The sequence below is a fragment of the Balaenoptera musculus genome, chromosome 2 (assembly GCF_009873245.2).
Source record: "Balaenoptera musculus isolate JJ_BM4_2016_0621 chromosome 2, mBalMus1.pri.v3, whole genome shotgun sequence".
In the NCBI taxonomy this organism is placed as follows: domain Eukaryota; kingdom Metazoa; phylum Chordata; class Mammalia; order Artiodactyla; family Balaenopteridae; genus Balaenoptera; species Balaenoptera musculus.
This window is the reverse complement of record NC_045786.1, coordinates 7,437,710-7,456,111: the sequence shown is the minus strand read 5'-3', so window position 1 is coordinate 7,456,111 and position 18,402 is coordinate 7,437,710. Positions and strand designations below refer to the sequence as shown.

At 46.1% G+C, this 18,402-nt stretch overlaps 1 protein-coding gene across 2 annotated transcripts in view; it reads right to left on the bottom strand.

The window, feature by feature from the left end:
* FAM107B (family with sequence similarity 107 member B) overlaps positions 1-18,402 on the bottom strand; it is a 218,653-nt gene that overhangs the window by 71,320 nt on the left and 128,931 nt on the right. Inside the window, exon 1 of one of the 2 annotated variants that reach the window (XM_036841424.1) lies at positions 9,745-9,840. The exons of the other annotated variant lie outside the window; for it this stretch is intronic. The gene's annotated coding sequence lies outside the window, so the exon portion shown is untranslated. Of the gene's footprint in view, positions 1-9,744; positions 9,841-18,402 lie in introns of those variants that run through there. 2 annotated transcript variants of the gene reach the window in all.

The following is an 18,402-nucleotide window of genomic DNA, read 5'->3' as shown; positions in this document are numbered from 1 at the left end:
GAGAGTCTGCCTGCGGATGCGGGGGACACGGGTTCGGGCCCTGGTCTGGGAGGATCCCACATGCCGCGGAGCGGCTAGGCCCGTGAGCCACAACTGCTGAGCCTGCGCGTCTGGAGCCCGTGCTCCGCAACAAGAGAGGCCGCGATAGTGAGAGGCCCGCGCACAGCGATGAAGAGTGGCCCCCGCTTGCCACAGCTGGAGAAGGCCCTCGCACAGAAATGAAGACCCAACACAGCCAAAAATAAATAAATTAATTAATTAAAATAAATAAAAATGATGGAATTCCTTTAAAAAAAAAAAAAAAAAAAAAAAGACATTTTTAAGCTAATGAGGGGTGAAATCAATGCAGGGAAGATGGGGAGTCCTACGTATTCCTGGGCTGCCCCACCCCTTGCCTTCTGATGTTCTGAAACTGCAATTCAGCCCCTCTCCAACTGAAAGGGCAGGGCCCGTGAGCAGAAACTGGGCCATGGATGGCTGGGCCACACCCAGCTCTGCACAGGAAGGGGAAACTCTCAGCAAGAAGATGCAGAAGATGCTGGTTGGTAGAAAAAGAGGCAGTACCTGGGGCAATCTAGAGAGGAAATTTACAGGTTCTTGAGCACAGTTACGGCCAACAGGATTCTAGCAGCCTTGAGCTTCATAGGAAACCCATTCAGGTAAACAGTGTAAAATCCATGCTCTGAACAGAGAAGTTAACATTTGAAGCAAGCAGGGTACCTATGAAATGGGAGAGAAGGAAACAAGATGAACACCCAAGTGTACAGACAGAAAGATATGAAGTGTTTAAAAATCTTCTCAAAACGTTCAGATATTTGTGATACACAAAGAACTCCTCTGCAACGGGGAACACAAAACCCTCCAATATGGACTATACATGAATTGGAAAAAATACCGTTTAAATACAGGATTGTTACATAGAAGGGAAAATTGTATTAGCATCTAACATAATGACATAAAACACTTTGAAAAATACATGATGCCTAATTCCACCCATTAATAACAAGGTAACAGCCTTGGGAAACTTCATACCAAAAAAATGGCACTTCTGGTAAACATAATATTTAAGACCAACTCAAACACACAAGCTCTGCCTAATGACATAATTATGCGTTTTGAATTTGGTGCCATGCTCACACCATACCTAAGAAAGCTCCTTCACAAACGGATCACTTTAAGACATTATCATTTCCATGTGATGATGCCAAAACTAAAATGCAGTATAAATATCCTCCTTAAAGCTACGGTTTTAGATTTACCTGGTCAGTGCCTTATTCCAACTGGGATCCCAAGCCCTTTCTGAGGCTAAGAAGTCAAAAGTTTTATCAGCAGGGTTAAGGGAATGTGGAGTCTTGGCCGAGGCAAAGTTCTGCAGAGAGGAGGCCCAAATTTGATCCCAGCTCTTAGAACCTGGGGCAAACTTCTTCATCTCTCTATGCTTACTTTCCTCATTTGTAAAATACTAACACTAATGGTACCTCCCTCACAGAACTTCTTGGAAGACCACAGAAGATAATAAATGAAACCACACCTGGCATAATCGGAAATGCTCAGGAAATGCTAGCCATCATTATGTTTATCATCATCTGAAGGCCCATCTCCGTGGAAATCATTCTCATCAGCACAGAGTACCTCTTTCTGACCAAGGCAAAGAATGTTCCTTAAGAGCAGACATGGTGTGCCACAATGAATGGACCTCAAAAATACTCTGTTAAATGAACAACACTGGACACAGAAGGCCACGTATTGTATGATTCTCTGTGTAGGAAATTTCTAGAAAAGGCATAACCTTAGAGACAGAAGATCAGTGTCCGCCTGAAACTGGGGATGGAAAGAGGAATGGACTACAGAGTCTAAAACTGGACTGGGGTGATGGCTACTCAACAGTACAAATTTACTAAAAATTATGGAACTGTATGCTTATAATGGGTGAATTGCATGGTATATAACTAATACCTCAATAAAGCTGTACTGGGGGAAAAAAAGATGTGCTTTCAAAGTGCTTGCACAAGTCCTTTCTCACCAATCTATTCTGGCAGCAAACTCACATATTCTGCAGAGCACAGCCAAACAGCTGAGAACGCCAGGCTCGGGCAAGGACCACACCTGGATCCTAATCCTGACCCGGCTTCGTCCTACAGCAAAACTTGTTACTTCTCTAATCCTCGGTTTCCACATCTGTGAAATGGGAACCCTAACAGTATTCATTTCAGAGCTGTTTGAGCACATTTATAATCCTCCCCCAAGTTTCCCAGATCAATAAATGGTGCCACCCTTCACCCAGGGGTTGAGGCTAAACACAGAGGTATCACTCATGACTTCTCTCCTTTCCCATATCTGCCCCAATCCATGACCGAGTCCTGAGGGTTCCATCCTCAAAATATTTCAGGTATCCATCCAACCACTTCTCTCCAGCTCCATCCCAGTCCTCGGGGACTCACGAAAGCCTCTCACGGGTCCCCCTGCCTCCATTCTGGCCTCTGCAGTTATGGCTGCAGGGGGGTATTTACAAACACAAGGCTGACCTCCACCACCTCCTGCTCAGAACCCTCCCCTGGTCCCCTACAGCCTGCAGGCCCCACCTGATGAGCACCTCTGGTCCCTGGGCCGTTATCTGCACTTGCCTCTGCACAGACGGATGGGGGTGAGGCTCACCCCTTCCCTCACTCAGAGCTCAAGTTCTCCTCCTCAGAGGGGCCTCACCCTACTAAAAACCCCACCTCTGCTCCCGCCGGACTCCAACCCCTCGACCTCATTTCCTTCACAGCAGTGACACTGCCTGGAATCACATCATCTACGTTCTCCTTTACACGCTGTCTTCCCACTAGAAGGGAACCTCCACGCAAGCAGGATTTTGACACTGTCTTACCCACATGCCCCAGAGTCTGGCACAGGGTCTGGCATAGAGGAAAATGCGTTAAATACTTCCTGAAGGAATAAAGAACTCTAACAAAGCACTCAGCACAACACCTGCCAGATAGGAAGTGCTCAAGAACTGTTAGTTGGTAAGAATAAAAATACTTATTTATTATAATTACAGTTCACAGATCAGAATACGGAAGCCCTACGAGGTTACCTGCCTAAGCCAGGTTGCACTCTTAAGTCTGACAGTCTAGTACACGTCCACGGTGGCACGTTCCACGAGCACAGAATAACTGATGCTCCCTGCCCGCCCCCAGCACGAACGCAAAGGATACTGCGGCCAGTCCTCCTGACCATGCTGTGCCCTGCCTCCTCTCACCTTGAAAGAGTCACCTGATCCTAGAAGGGGTGGCCAGCACGCTACTGAACCCTACGGCAGTCCCAGGAACGACAACTGATGGTCCCAAGCGTTCCACCAGGTAAAACGAAGGCAGGCTTCCACCTCACCCTAAGACCACTCTAAGAGGTAGGCAAGGGTGATTATCTGCATTTCATAGATGAGAAAGTAGAGAAAGAGAAATAAATGACCTGCTCGAAAACCACATGCATACTAATTCATGGTGAACCTGGGCCCAGGATTCTGAACATTTTAGAACACTAGGCCTCCCTCTTTCCAACACACTACATACACTACTCTGGGCATCCATGAAAAAAGGAAAGGAAGACAAAGAACCCTGACCACAGCCTTATCTATTTTATTTTATTTATTTACTTTTTAAATTTATTTATTTATTTATCTTTTGGCTGTGTTGGGTCTTCGTTGCTGCGTGCGGGCTTTCTCTAGTTGCAGCGAGCGGGGGCTACTCTTCGCTGTGGTGCGTGGACTTCTCATTGCAGTAGCTTCTCTTGTTGCGGAGCACAGGCTCTAGGCGCGCGGGCATCAGTAGTTGTGGCACACGGGCTCAGTAGTTGTGGCGCACGGGCTTAGTTGCTCCGTGGCATGTGGGATCTTCCAGGACCAGGGCTCGAACCCGTGTCCCCTGCATTGGCAGGTGGATTCTTAACCACTGTGCCACCAGGGAAGTCCCGCTTTATCTATTTTAAATGACATTAAGTTGTAAGGGAAAAGAACATTCTAAAGAAAGTCCTTCTATATATACAAATTCACAATGACACTCTTAACTTCCTCCAGCACAGGGGAATTTTCGTACCTCTCCATTAGACATCCGGAAACAACTTCTGATTATTTATACAGCGGGAGTTTGTAAGAGCACTGCAGGGTTTTGTAAACTCATGAGCATGGATCAGGCCCAGATGCCTCAAAAACCTGGATAATATGTGAGTTTTAACCTGAACGCTCACGGAGTGTGCTCTGTCACATATACTAATAACGACACAGAAAAGCTGACACCACAGGATCACGGCCTCTCTCCTAGACACTTGGTTACGTCGCTTTATGAAGGGTGCCAGAACCTGTGTCCAAGAATAGAATAAAACATGCCATTTCTGATAGCAAAGCCAGGTTCTTTAAAACACTCCTGAAGGCATGAAGGTGTCCTGAAAGGTCAGATAAAGAGAGGAGGGAGAAGTCCCTCATCCTCTGCCACCCCCACCAGTGTCCCGCATCGGCATCCTGGCATCACTGCTGTTATCAAAAATCTGTGGGCGACAGCGCAAGAGCCTAAACACCTTTGGCCGGCCATGCTCAGGGACCATGCGTTTGGGGCTTCAGGCCCTCGGAGGTAGATCTTACAAAGTTCATCTCACAAACAAGAGCACTAAAGCTCCCGGGGGCTCCGTGACTTGTGGGGGTCACAAAGCCGGGGCCTGGTACCAACTCAGACACATCTGGTTTCAAAGCTCCAAACTGTTCCCGTGTGGCACATTCGTTAACACGCCCCGTTCCCCAATCCCACCCCTTCTGCCCAGGGCTGGCACTGAACAGGGCCATAGATGCTCCACTATCATACACTTGGCACTGACAACAGAAAGGAGAACAGAGAACGAGGCGAGAAAAATCCTCCAGACAACGCGCACCTACCACCCACCAGAATGCGGACAGCTGGTCTACCTGCACTTTTTCTATCTTCTGCCTAGGCTCTGCAATTCCCCATTTAAGACTTCTCCGTGTAACAACTGCTAAGGATTTATAATTCAGTAGCATGACCAGGAATAGCACTGAGGACAGCCCAGAATCACATTGTTTCACAGCTCTAAGGGTGGAGGGAGCTTTTCTTCACACCGCAAAACCCTAAGACTATGCGGTGGGTAGGGAACATTACTGTCAACAAAGTACGCCTCCCTCCCACCTCTCCCCAGGCACACACAACACAGACTACAGCTACTGCTTTACAACTGCTCTGACCAGCTGCTTGACCTTAAATGCGATCCCTGGTAGGATGGAACTCCTAAAGAGTCCACCTTGTGTTAAAGCCGCAGTCCTTCCTTTTTCTGAGTTGCTCTCCATTTTCCTTCCTACAGTTCACCTGAGTCTGGAAAACATTCTTAAATAAGTCTTCCCACAATTTCCCCACAGCCCCTCTTATCTTTTCATTTGTAACAGAACCTGGGGTGGGCACGCCATGTCCCCACCACAGCTGGCTTCCCAGGGCCACCGGCCTGCAGGTTTACCTTCAGCGAGAACACGGGAACAAGACCACGATTTCCCAGTCCCTCCTCAATTCTGCACTAGAAAGTGTCCCAACACCTCAGCCAAATTCTAGACACAACCGAACAGTCCTCCAAATCTGTTCCGCCAAGCCCCTACACCTTGCTCTTAAACTGATCAGCCCTGGGCAAATCACACTCGGTCCCCTCCACGCCTCTCCCCCCACCCTTCACCTTAGGGTCAGAAACCCAATCCCGCAGCCTTAGGTGGGATTTCCATCATTCTTTCTGAGATGCCTTAATTCACAAAGTGCTACCTTCCCTTCACAGCTCTTAATATCACGGTCATCAACCAATGTCTGTGTAATTCATGCAATTCTTTAAATATCTTCCTCGCCTGCCCTGCCATGTGGACAGGGACCCCATGGGACTTGTCAACTGCGGTATGCCTGATGCGAGGGCAGTGCGGGCACATGGGAAGCACTAAGGAAATGTTTGTTCAATGAAGGAATGGATAGAAAACAAAGCTTCCCCCATCAGCCTCAAAAATAGCCGCTTGACGATTTACCAGGACTAAGTGGCAGCTGGCCAATGATTTTCTTTCTTTTACTGATGGGGTCTAGGAATCAGCAGCATCAGATGCGGTGAAAAGCATCGACTCCTTTTCAGCGGAGTTCCCTAGGTACTTAGTGTAAGGAAAAATTTCAAGTTCAGACCGATGGGGCCCAGCACCTCTTGCACAAGAAGGAACAGGGGAGAAACTGGTCTGCTTCACAAAGGAAAAGCAAAACAAGGCCAAGCTTAAACAAGGAAATTACACAAAAAAACTGCAGTGAAGTCTCATCATCAGGTCATCCCAGCACTAAGTGGCCCGGGGCTGCGCACACAGACTCCTTAGCTGCACAGAGCTTTCCCTACATGACGTGAGCCCAAAGTGAGAGGCAAAAACGGGTCAGTGCTCACAGCTACTTTCTCCAGACTTAAAGAAGGCTGACAAGTCAATATCTCAAGATATCCGGGGACTTCTAAAAATGCCTAAAATCTAGACCTCACCCAACCAAACCTCCTGGCCCCTTTTCTCCAAACATTTGCACAGAGAATTCTGGAGGGAAGGGGCAGATGGAGCATTAAGAATATGAAGCTATATTACTAACCTACTATGTCCCCTCTTTTTGGAGAAAAGTTTTCCGTGCCTTAACTACTCCCTCCCAAAAATCATTAAAAGTCTTTTCCACCTTTACATGTGGCATTAAGTAGCTAGTGGGAAGCAGCCGCATAGCACAGGGAGATCAGCTCGGTGCTTTGTGTCCACCTAGAGGGGTGGGATAGGGAGGGTGGGAGGGAGACGCAAGAGGGAGAGGATATGGGGATATATGTCTGCATATAGCTGATTCACTTTGTGATACAGCAGAAACTAACACACCATTGTAAAGCAATTATACTCAAATAAAGATGTTAAAAAGAAAAAAATAGGAAGGAAGGGAGAGAGGGAGGGAGGAAGGGAGGGAGGACAGCATCCGTCCTACCACATACAGTTCAGGACCCGGATCTCTCAGCACTTCTCTCAAGCACAAACCAAGTCTGCTTCTAAACATCCCAGGAATGGAATCTCCAGGCAACAGGGACAGGTGTCTGGCCATCACAAAGAGCCATACAAGTCTGTAACCCTGGACCACTCCCAAACTTTTCTCTCCACCCTGCGAGGCAGCAGAACTTTTGAGAGCAAAGCGGCTCAACTCTGACCTCACGTCCAGCTTGGCTGTGCTGCTCAGACTGTTCAAGGTCACAGGAGGGTTGAAAAATGAGATTGAGAGATTCTGATGGCCCCTATTTTAGTTTCTTTTGACTTCTGGTTGGAGAAAGGTGCCATTATTACAGCAGATTACATACTTTACACACTCACTCACAGGTCACTGCCGTTGACCCTCCATATCCACAGGGTATTGGTTCCAGGACCCCTGAGGATACCTAAATCCGCAGATGCTCAAGTCCCTGATATAAAATGGTGCAGTACAATGAATACGGTCGGCCCTCTGTGTCCGCGGGTTTGGCATCTGCGGATTCGATCCTTGGTTGGTTGAATGTGGGGATGTGAAACGTGGGGATACGGAGGGCTGACTGTACTGCACCATAACCCGTCCAAGCACGCTCACAGATTAAGGAGCCCACGTTAGAAACAGGAACAAAGATTGCACCTGACGGTACATAACCACAGCTTCCTTCTTGTAAATTCTTCTGACTTCAAAAAGTATTGCATCATCCTAATGATCAATCTAGTACTTCTAAACAGTTGTCTCCAAAACCTCTTTTTAACTTTGCATATTGGAGAAATTAAATGCCGGAAAATTTTACAAGTGGAAAATAAAAGTATGTAATGACAAAAGCATTCAGTGGCTAAATCTGGGTTGGAACAATGTGTTTTTTGTTTTTGTTTTTTCACAGAACCCAGGCACACAGAACTACTCTCCACTCATAGGAAAACCCTTCTTATTTTACTTTCTCAACGCAAGGTCTTTTAGAAGCAAGCAAGTCACCAGCTACAAAACCATGGCTATTCCTTGCTCTACAAAGAGTTCCTTTCCATCACATACTTCTCATGGATCTCAGAACACAATTTTATTTTTTTGAATATGTTAAAAGCCAAAAGGTTTCCTTTTATTTAAAAAAAAAAAAAGCCAATCTGAAACTACTCCTGAAATCCAAAGAATATAGTACATTAAACGCTTCTATCAATCCGTTCTTCCCTATTAAGTGGAACTTGCATTGTTTTTTCTCTTTCTTCCCTCCCCCTTCTGTATAGGCGGTTATTTGCAAGGCTATAAGGAAATATACTTCAAACGACTTGTTGGCAAAACACTGCTGTAGACTACGGTTATTAGAGATTGTGTTTTAGACTGATGGGAGTGGTAAAGATTAATAATCAGTAACTCCCTGATTTATTCATTCACACACATACATTTCCACACCATGCCTGCCAAGCCATAAATGAAGCAAAGATGCCGTTATCCTCAGGGTATGTTTGGGTGGTTTGGTACATGAGTGACTTTTTTTTCCCCTATATTTCTTTTCAATTTTTAAATAAATATATATAATTTTATACTTCAAAGTTTTAAACTGGAAACGACTAGCACTAAGAAATCTTCTCTAGACAGGCCCTCCAGATACTATTTCAACTTAAAGCAACTTGGACAGCTAAAATCTCCAAAGTGATGGAGAGGGCACATGGCCAGAGGAGAAACTAAGTACGTGTTAGCAAGAAATCCTCAAGTTAAAAATATAAAGTCTAACAGGCCGCATTCCGGTTTTCTGTATTTATCTTGAATATCAAACTCATTTTCATTAAATAACTTTGCTCTACTGTCATTAAGTCAAGTCTTTCCAAGGAAGGAAGGGTATGGTATCTTGCTGCAGAGAAAAAGATACGGCATTTATCCTCTGCGGGATTCCGCTTCGCATTTCAGAGGGACGGTTACCATCCCCTACACAGCACATCAAAACTTGGCCAGACGCATCCACGCCATCCCCGAGGGACCTGAAGATACTTGAGGAGAAGTTATGAGAACCAAAATTTTAGGACTCCTTGGGGGCAGACGCCACCCAACATACTGGGTTCACTGGAGTAGCGGGAGCGGAGAAGAGGCAAAAATGTTAAAGTTACTTGCAGACTGTTCGGAAACGGTGCCCCGGTCACCTTTAAACCAGCGGCTCAAAGCCCCCGCGGCCCGTCCTCTGTTTGCCCAGGCGGAGGAGGCTCCGCGGCGGCCGGGGCTGCGGGGGGCGAGCCGGCCGCCCAGGGCTCGGCATCTGGCCGCGCGCGGCGCACCCGGTGGGCAGCGCATCCCCGCTCCAGGCAGGGTCTCTCCATTTTCAGGGCCGAGGAAGCAACAATAAGCCGAGCGGAGCGGCCGCGCAGGCTCGCCTCCCTCGCGGCGCCCCACCATCCCCTGCACGCCCGAGACTCGGGTACCCCCGCGCGCGACCCCTGCCACGCCCCGACCCCGCACCCCGGGCTCGTCCCCGGCACGGCGCGGGGTGGCCCGGGCTCCCCGCACGCCCACCGCCCGGCGCGCCGTCCTCCAGCGCACGCAGGGACCCCCGCCCAGCGCCGGCCGCAGGGAGGGGAAGCCCGGCGGCCCTTCCCGCCCGGGGGACCCTCGCGCCGGGGGTCGGAGCAGGGCGGCCGGCCGGCCGGCCGCGCCGTGGCCCCGGCAGGCACCCCGCCTCCCCCGCGCTCCCAGTCTTTGTGTGCAAAGTAAGTGCGGTAGGCGAACCCACCTCGGCGCGCGCACAAAGGCGCGCGGCTCCCTCCCCGGCGCTCGCTCCGGGCGGCCGCGGCAGCGCCCAGCGGCCCGGCGGCTCAGGGCGGCCCGGAGGCGGCGCGGGCGGCGGCTTCGACTGCGGCTCCGACGGCGGCGGCGGCGGCGGCGCGACCAGTCCAGCGCAGAGAGGCTCCTTCACACCCCGCGGCCCCGCGCGTCCGAATTAAGCGGCGAGGCGGGGCGGAGCTAGGCTGCTGAGGCCACGCCCCGGACACGCCCCGCCGCGCTGGCTGCAGCTCGGCGCTCCGGCCCGCGGCCCGCGGGGACTGCGCCGGGAAAAAGTCTGCCGATTTGATTCCTGGAGGTTTTCGTTCTGTGGTTTTAGTTTGGTTGGCTTCAGAATCTCTCAAAGCAGAGGGAATATTGGAAGAAAAAAACTGAGTGTCACCGGATGAGAGAGAGAGAAATGGGAAATTAAAGGTGACAGGCGCCCGTTTGCGAGGCCCACAATCAAAGATCTCTGTCTCTGTCGTTCTCTCTGTCTCTCTGTCTCTGTCTCTCTCTCTCTCTCTCACACACACACACACACGACCGCAAGTACTCGGGACTGTTTGGTTTGTGGGTGTCTGGCCTCCATCGCCACTCCACGCCTGTGACATTCAGAGAGACTGTCCCCATTGAAATTCTGCCAACAGGTCACCGAAGAAAACTCAGAGGGACACGGAATCAGATGTACTGTCCAGCCAGAGCCTGAAACCCAGTGACCTGGGAATTTGCTCAGACTCCTCCCCCTCCCCGTCGCTCTTCAAAGGGTAATTGGAGATTTAAACGTACGCGAAGGAGAAAAGCGTTTGTTTTACCTCTTTTTTCCTCTCGGATTTTGTTTTTCTCAGCTCCCTTACAGCAGATCGCTTCTCTGCCCAACCCCGAGACTCTTAGATTACAATCTACGTGAATCACAGCAGGTAAAAAAATGGGAGATATGTTTCAGAGTAACAAACAATAAAGACAGCAGGTAATGGATTTTAGAGCAAAAGCTTTTTAATTTTCTTGGCAACAGATGAATAAGGGCTTATTTACTGGGAAGCTTTTCTGACTGAAACAGCTTGGGTCATGATCACACAGAAAAGTCATATCAATTATGGATTTTGGTAAACCAATTACTTACTCCAAAGATGCTGGAAAGTCACAGCACTTCAAGGGCCTCGTCATCCCTAGGCCTTGAAGCCCACTGAGAGGTGGGGTCACCTGCCACAGGATTTAGAGAGATGGGCTCCTTCCCAGCCCAAGAAATTGACCTGTGTGAACTTTCTCCACAGTGTTTCCCGCAAGTCTTACTTCTCTCCCATTCTTGGGTTGTGTTGGTTCTGTTCTTGACAATGGATCCACCAGTCACTAAACCAGAACCTGGGATCCAGCCTAGATTTTCCCCTCACTCCCCACATGGGAGACAATTCCAAGTCCTGCACATTCTATGTGACGGCTTGATAGCCCTCCCGGTCCCCATCCCACTGGCTCTGCCCCAGCTGGCCTTCGGGGTCTGTCAACACACTGTGGCAGTAGCCCCCCAGCTGTCCCCAGACCCCAATCTCACATATGCTTTTCCTCCAAACTGCTTCCCCAGTGAACATTCCACTTGCACATCTGCTCTCAAAACCCTTTAAGGGGTGCCCGATCCCTACTACCTGACCAAGTTCAAGCTCCTTCGTACAGTACCCCATAGAGCAGCATACCTCTTGATATCACCTTGACGACTTCCCTGGGCTCTTGCTGCATCCCCCAAACAAACACCCGTGGTGCCACTCAGCCAGAGTGTTGTATTTGCTAAACGGCCCTGTTCTGTGACTATGAGGACTGGATGAAAGAATTTGTCACCTGGTAGGCCTTTCTACATGCCTCCTCTCTGCCCAGCACACCTTCATACCCACCCCCAACCCCCAAGAGCTTCTTTCCTCTCTGAGATCCAAGTTGCTCTGAGAAGACTTCCTGACCTGCTCAAACTGAATGGACCTTTTCTGCCCTTCCCATACCTAGCATGGCCTTATAATTAGTGCACTGTATTATAAATATGTGCTCTCCTTGAGCAGAGTTTATACTTGATAGATATACATATCTTTACATCCGCCTGCTTAACCCAGTATCTGGCAAATAAGAAATGTGAGGGACTGAATTGTGTCTTCCCCAAATTCATATGTTGAAACCCTAACCCCCGATGTGACTGTATTTGGAGATGGGGCCTTTAGGGAGGAAATTAAGGTTAAATGAGGTCATGAGGTTGGGGACCTAATCCAGTAGGACTGGTGACCTTATAAGAAGAGGAAGAGATACCAGAGATCTGTCTCTCTGCGCACACAAGGAGGCCATGTGAGGACACAGCTAGAAGGTAGTCATCTGCAAGCCAGGAAGAGCCCTCACCAGAAACCAACACTGCTGACACCTTGATCTTGGACTTCCAGCCTCCAAAACTGTGAGAAAATAAATGACTTGTTTAAGCCACTGTTATGGCAGCTCAGCAGACGAATACAAGAAGCATGCATTAGATTCTAGACTCTAACACTGGAAAAGCACGGACCCACCAGTGAGCCTATAATGTACCCCGCCTCAAAGCAGCCTGGACAAACTACTATGATGCCAGGGCAGTGGACAGAGTGTCTAGACGTGATAAGTGACCACACAGCCTTTTCCCTGCCCTGGTGAGAAACAGAAACAGCTTATTCCATAGACTGAGGTATTCATGCCCAAGGATCTCAGCCTTGGCCTTACCTTTGTATCAGGAACCATTATTTCTTTTAAACCAAAAACAAAATAGTACATCAAATATTTACTTTGAACTTCTTGAGTCAAAGCTTTATTAAAAGATAGGATGCCAACACCCATTCATTAAGTCTACTGTTTGGGGCTTGTATTTCACATTCCTGAGAATCTTAGGGGGATTTTAATCCAGGTAGGATCAAGTATCCAACTTGGCTTGGGGCCCCTGGAGTCACTGTGGGTGGACTCCGGAAATAAGAACTTAAAGATTATGGACCAGAGTGATATTTATACTTGTATCCACAGCCTCTATCAACAGTGCCTGGACCACAGTAGAGGCATGATAGATGTTTGTCCAATAAATAAGCCTGGATTTTCAGGGCACAGCTAGACTTCCCAGGAGTATGTCAGGTGACACGTAACTCTCAGCCTGAACCTGATGTCCTGTAGATTCCATATTCTGGATGTGGACAGAATCCCAGGAAGGTCAGGTGAGCCGGTAGCACCTCCTTGGGTTTCTACCATTGGGCTGACACACTTCACCAGGTATATAGAGGCCCTTTGCTCACTTTCTCCACATACAAAACAAAGAAAATGCTCCCCTGAGTGGCTTTTGAGTCCTTTAACCAATCACTGGTGATAGATTCTCTAATCGTACTCTACTGCAAAGCATACATAATAATTTTCCATCTTATAACACTCACCCGCAAGACCACGCATACACTCAACTTTAACCTCAGCCTCTTGCTTTGACATAGGGGGCCTTTTAAATTCATTCCTAAGGAAAACTGAGGAAAGCAGAGATGAACATGTGGGGACATAAAGCGGAACAAAGCAAATCAATTTGGAATGACATATGTTGTCCTTTATCTTCCACTTGGTCATTTTCCTTATACACAATCTTGAAATAGTTGCTTTATGCCCGAACCATCATCCTGCAGAACTCCAAACAGATGAGAAAGGCTTAACAGTGCCCTAGAGGAGGGACATTTATTTTTATATGTATACTGTTCTGTATCTTAAATTTTGCACTGTGTCCGTGACCATTTGAATGGATAATAATCCATTCAAAAAGAAATAAAACCTTAATTTTCAATTCATATTTTAAATGTCATGTTCTTTAATATCTGTGTCAGCTATCTATTAATGCATAACACATCCCATCAAAACGTAGTGGCTTAACATAAGAATGAATGATTTGCTCACAGTGCTGTGGGTTGGCAATTTGAATGAGGCTCAGCTGGGATACCTTGTTTCTGCTCTGGTTTCTGCTCTGTTTGGCTCTACCATGCATCTGTCACTGGGAGGTTGGCTAGGGACCAGCTTGTCCTGGGTGGCCTCGAAGTCCAGATGTTGACTGGAGCTGTCTGCTTGGGTCCCTCAGGTGCAGGCTCATGGTGACTTCCTCCCGGGGCAGCTGGTCCAAGAGGGTGAAAGAGGAAGCCATCAGGCCTCCCGAGGTCTAACCTCAAGGTCATCTTGCTACATTCTGTCGTTCGAAAATATCACAGATCTAGCCCAAATCCAAGGTTTGGGGGCTCCACCCCTTGATGGTAAAGCGGTGGTCATATTTCAAAGGGACCTGAGTACAAGGATGCTATGTACGATTGGAGGAGTTGTTGTAGCCGTGTTTGCAAATAATCTTCCCCTGCATCAGAGGTAAGGAACTCCAGCATGGAGGGTAGCTGCGACAGGTGATAGCAGTCGTCTCAAGGGAAACCCTGATTATAAACAAGCCAAAACCCTTTGCAATTAAACATAAAACCAACAACAGATTCAATAAGTTGCTACTGGTCTCACGTCCTGAACTGAGAGATCAAAGTACGTATGTGATTTCTGCTTTTTTGCTTCTGGTTTCAAATAAGAATGAGAGGCGGGGGAAAAAGGACAAAGGCTTTAGGATGCTAAAGAAGCTAAGGTTGACCAGGTTCTAAATCAGTGTATTAGTTATCTGTTGCTGCATAACTAATTACCACAGAATTAGCCCACATATATTAGCTCATCACTGCTTTAGTCAGGCACGGCCTGGATGGATTCTCTACCCAAGGTCCCACAAAGCAGAAATCAAGATCTTGGCAGGACTCATGGCTCACTTCATCTGGAGCTCAAGGTCCTGTTGGCAGAATTCAGTTCCTTGTGGTTGTAGGACTGAGGTTCCCATTTTCCTTTGGCTGAACTGGGAGGCACTCTCAGCTCTTAAAAGCTGCCCACATACCTTACTGTGAGGCCTTTTCCATCATCTAGTGAGCAAGCACCCATCAAACCCTTTGGTGCTTCTAATCTCTGCCCCCCTTCATCTCCACCCACATCCACCTCTGCCTCTAGACTCAGATTTAGAGTGCTCATGTGATTAGGTCAGGCCCACCCAGATCATCTCCCAATCTTAAGGTCAACTGATTTGAGACCTTCCTTTGATTTGCAAAATCCCTTCCCAGCAGTACCTAGATTGGTGTATAACTGAGTAACTGGGAGAATGTGTGTGTACACCAGGGGACAGAATTCTGCCCATACAATCCAGAATATAAATAGATGGACTGATATGCAGATGGACAGATGTTCTTTAGTATAAAACTTACAGATGTGAGGGCGGGCAGAAGATGGAGGCCTTGGGGAGGTATCACATACAAGCTCATCAGCTACTTAGGTAAACCAGAAGAAGCCAGGCCTAAGAAGGAATTCCAGTTAGTTTAATAACCTAGCTCCCACACAACTCAAGGGGTAGTAAGTCTTCATTAAACTGTGATGACCTGATTACTGAAAAACTAAGAAAAGAAAAACAAAGTCAAGAATACGGAACACTAATTTTATCACTTAAACAGCATAATAATATGCATATAATAGTGTTTCCTTTATTTTGCTTAACTGCATTGCACCACTGTTGCATCACACTAATGCAATATTCTATAACCATGAAGATAATGCTTTTCAATGAAGAGACTTATAGAACTCATTTGTGGAAGTGTTTTGTGAAAAGATGTATGGCTTGCCAAGCAAATACAGCGTATATGTACCTTTTAAAATTAGTAGTACTTAGAAAGGATCAAAATGACAGACCCAAATCAAAAAGCATGTGCTATAAGCAAGATCATGAGCTGTTACTTTAAAATAGCCTCTTTGCACGAGCATTTGTGAGCACAGGAATGGAATCACTTCATTAAATATGCTAATAGCACCACTAAGAAAAATGAACACTCTCCCCTTTAATAGTGAGTTATCTGCTACAAAGCATTTGGCAAACTCCACACCAGAGCCGTGCTTCATGATGTAACTGAACACTTTGCCATTTCTAGACAGTTTAAAATTCAGGAGAGTTGTCATTTCAAAACCTTTAATATATGTGTTGCCTCAAATGTTTGATTTCCTTTTTTACAAAACACCTGCTCTTTGTTATTCATCATTTTAAAATCAAAGGGACTCTATAATATAGTGGTGATTAATATCTGCAACTAAATATCGCCTGAGAGTCAAAAGGAACAGCTGTTAGTCATATAAACAACTAGGGCATGATGCAAAGATCTGAGTTTTACGTCTTTTTCTTTACATAAATCCAAAACCAGAAAAAGAGGATTTCCTGACTGTCTTCCTGTACATTAAAACTAAAATCTCTAAAAGCAAAGGGAGGGGAAAAAACACTCAGACGTTCATCATGTCAAAAATATTAAGATGTCTTAATAGTAAATATTAATGAGTAAACAAACAATCTCTGCATGTAAGCAAAATAAAGATAATTCCTATATGCTTCCTGATTCGAATAACTAACACAGAAAACAAGTGGCCAATTCACTGAGAACACTCTACATTTTGCTTCAACTTTTTTTTCTTCTTGCTCTACATTCCAGATACATTTCTATTAGCAGGAAGTATCCCTTAAAATGCTTGAACTGGTAATAACTAGTTGAATGCCATTTATATATACTTACCTGCCTTTTAAGCAATGCAATAAAGTAAGTCCATGGAATTATAGAAAAAAGACTAGGCTAGGGCAGAAGGGATCTAAATCATGGCTCTGCTACCAACTAGCTTTGTGATTTTGGACAAGATATTTAACTCACTGCAGGCTATTTCCTCTGGATTTAGTGGTTAATGATTTTATTGCAACATAAATCTAGATAAATGCATGTTCCATGTAAAAATTACAGCATTATTACACACACACACACACACACACACACACATATATACATGTATATAGAGAGAGGTGTGTGTATACATATATGCTATATCTAAAAATTACAGCATTAATGGTTTTTCTGCTGCTGTCCCATCTTGGCTGCAAAGGGAGGATTGCTCAGTCCACTCTGGGCTTGCACCTAAAGTCCAAAATGCAGTTAATGTTAAATCTTGCCAGAGAAAGCTTGCTTATTAACTCTGCCTAGAGCATTGCCATACGTTTGAAGTGCTAATGATTCCTGGGCTTTAAAAAATGCTCTTCGAGCAATAACATTCTTTTATGGGTTCCACCAAATGCTACCTAATATTAACTGTAGCTGGATAATGTTAAATTAATAAGGAGTTAAACTTGATAAAGAAAGAGAGAAAGAATGACTGATAAAAGTGCAGAGTCCTTCTGGGGTAGCTGAAGGCTCGTTTCTGGAGTTGTTTTGTAATCCTCCCCAGGCGCTTCTCAGTCACCGAAACAACCTGCCTTGTTCTGATTCCAGCTTGACCTGATGACCGCCCTTCTGCAAGTCACCAGCTGAGACACATTGCAAGAAACTGTACTTTGACATGCACCTGCTTTTCCCAGATCGTTCCTCTCAACAACTGCTTAGGCCACCTGCTCTCATCTACGTGAGTGCATAAACAACTACTTAAAAGGATAAATGAAAGAAACGCAAAGGTAGAATGAAACTATCTTTTTCTTTAAAAGACCAATAAAATGGACAAAACTTTGTCCAGAATGATGAGAGACAGAAAGAGAGACAAAGTAAAAAAAATATTAGGAATGAAAATGGAGGCATAACTATTGATACTCAAAGATACTCAAAAGAGAATACAGAAACACTAGGAACAACTTTATGTGAAAATTTAAGTGAAATGGAAAAATTCCCAGAAAAATTCAACTTGCTACAACCAACTCAGAATGAAATAGGAGACTGGGAGAGTCCCACATGCTACTGATGAATCGGATCAGCAATTAAAATTTTCTCACGGAATAGGAGGAACCCAGTACTATGGAAATCGATTTTCAGAATGATTAATGATATTCATGGCTTAGAGATATGCTTAATCTTTCTGAAAGACAGTTTATCAACGTGACCAATTAAAAGCAGAACTTCCCTTTTTACTCTCAACTTCCCTACTCACCACCCCCTTATCAAGAGGACCCCTGACACTCTCATTCCTACCACTTTAGGTAATCTTCATTTTCTCTCGGGCCCTACATCCACTTGGGTCACAAAACCAATCCATTGCTTTCACTATATTCCTCTCATATCCACATGTTCCTCTCCATCTCTAGCAAATTCGGCCTGGACCACAGATACTTAATCTTCATTGAATGGACATCTATGGACTACTCACCTCCCATATGCCCCACATAGCAAACACTATAGCCCAAGCCATAGCACCAGCAGGCCCCATCCAATATAACAAGTTATGTAAGGCTTCCTCCCTCAGACCCAGACCTCCGGTTTTTCCTTGATTAAAATTCAAAGTTACGTCTTTCTTTAAGAAATTGTTTTCTTAAAAATAGAACTACCGTATGATCCAGCAATCCCTCTTCTGGGTGTATACACAAAGGAAATGAAATCAGTACTTTGAAGAGATACAATATCTGCACCCCCATGTTCACTGCAGAATTATTCACAATTGCCAAGATTGTGTATCAAGAAAACAGCCTAAATGTCTGTCCATGAGTAAAGAAATTGTGATGTGTATATACAATGGAATATTACTCAGCCTTAAAAAGTAAAAGAGGGAC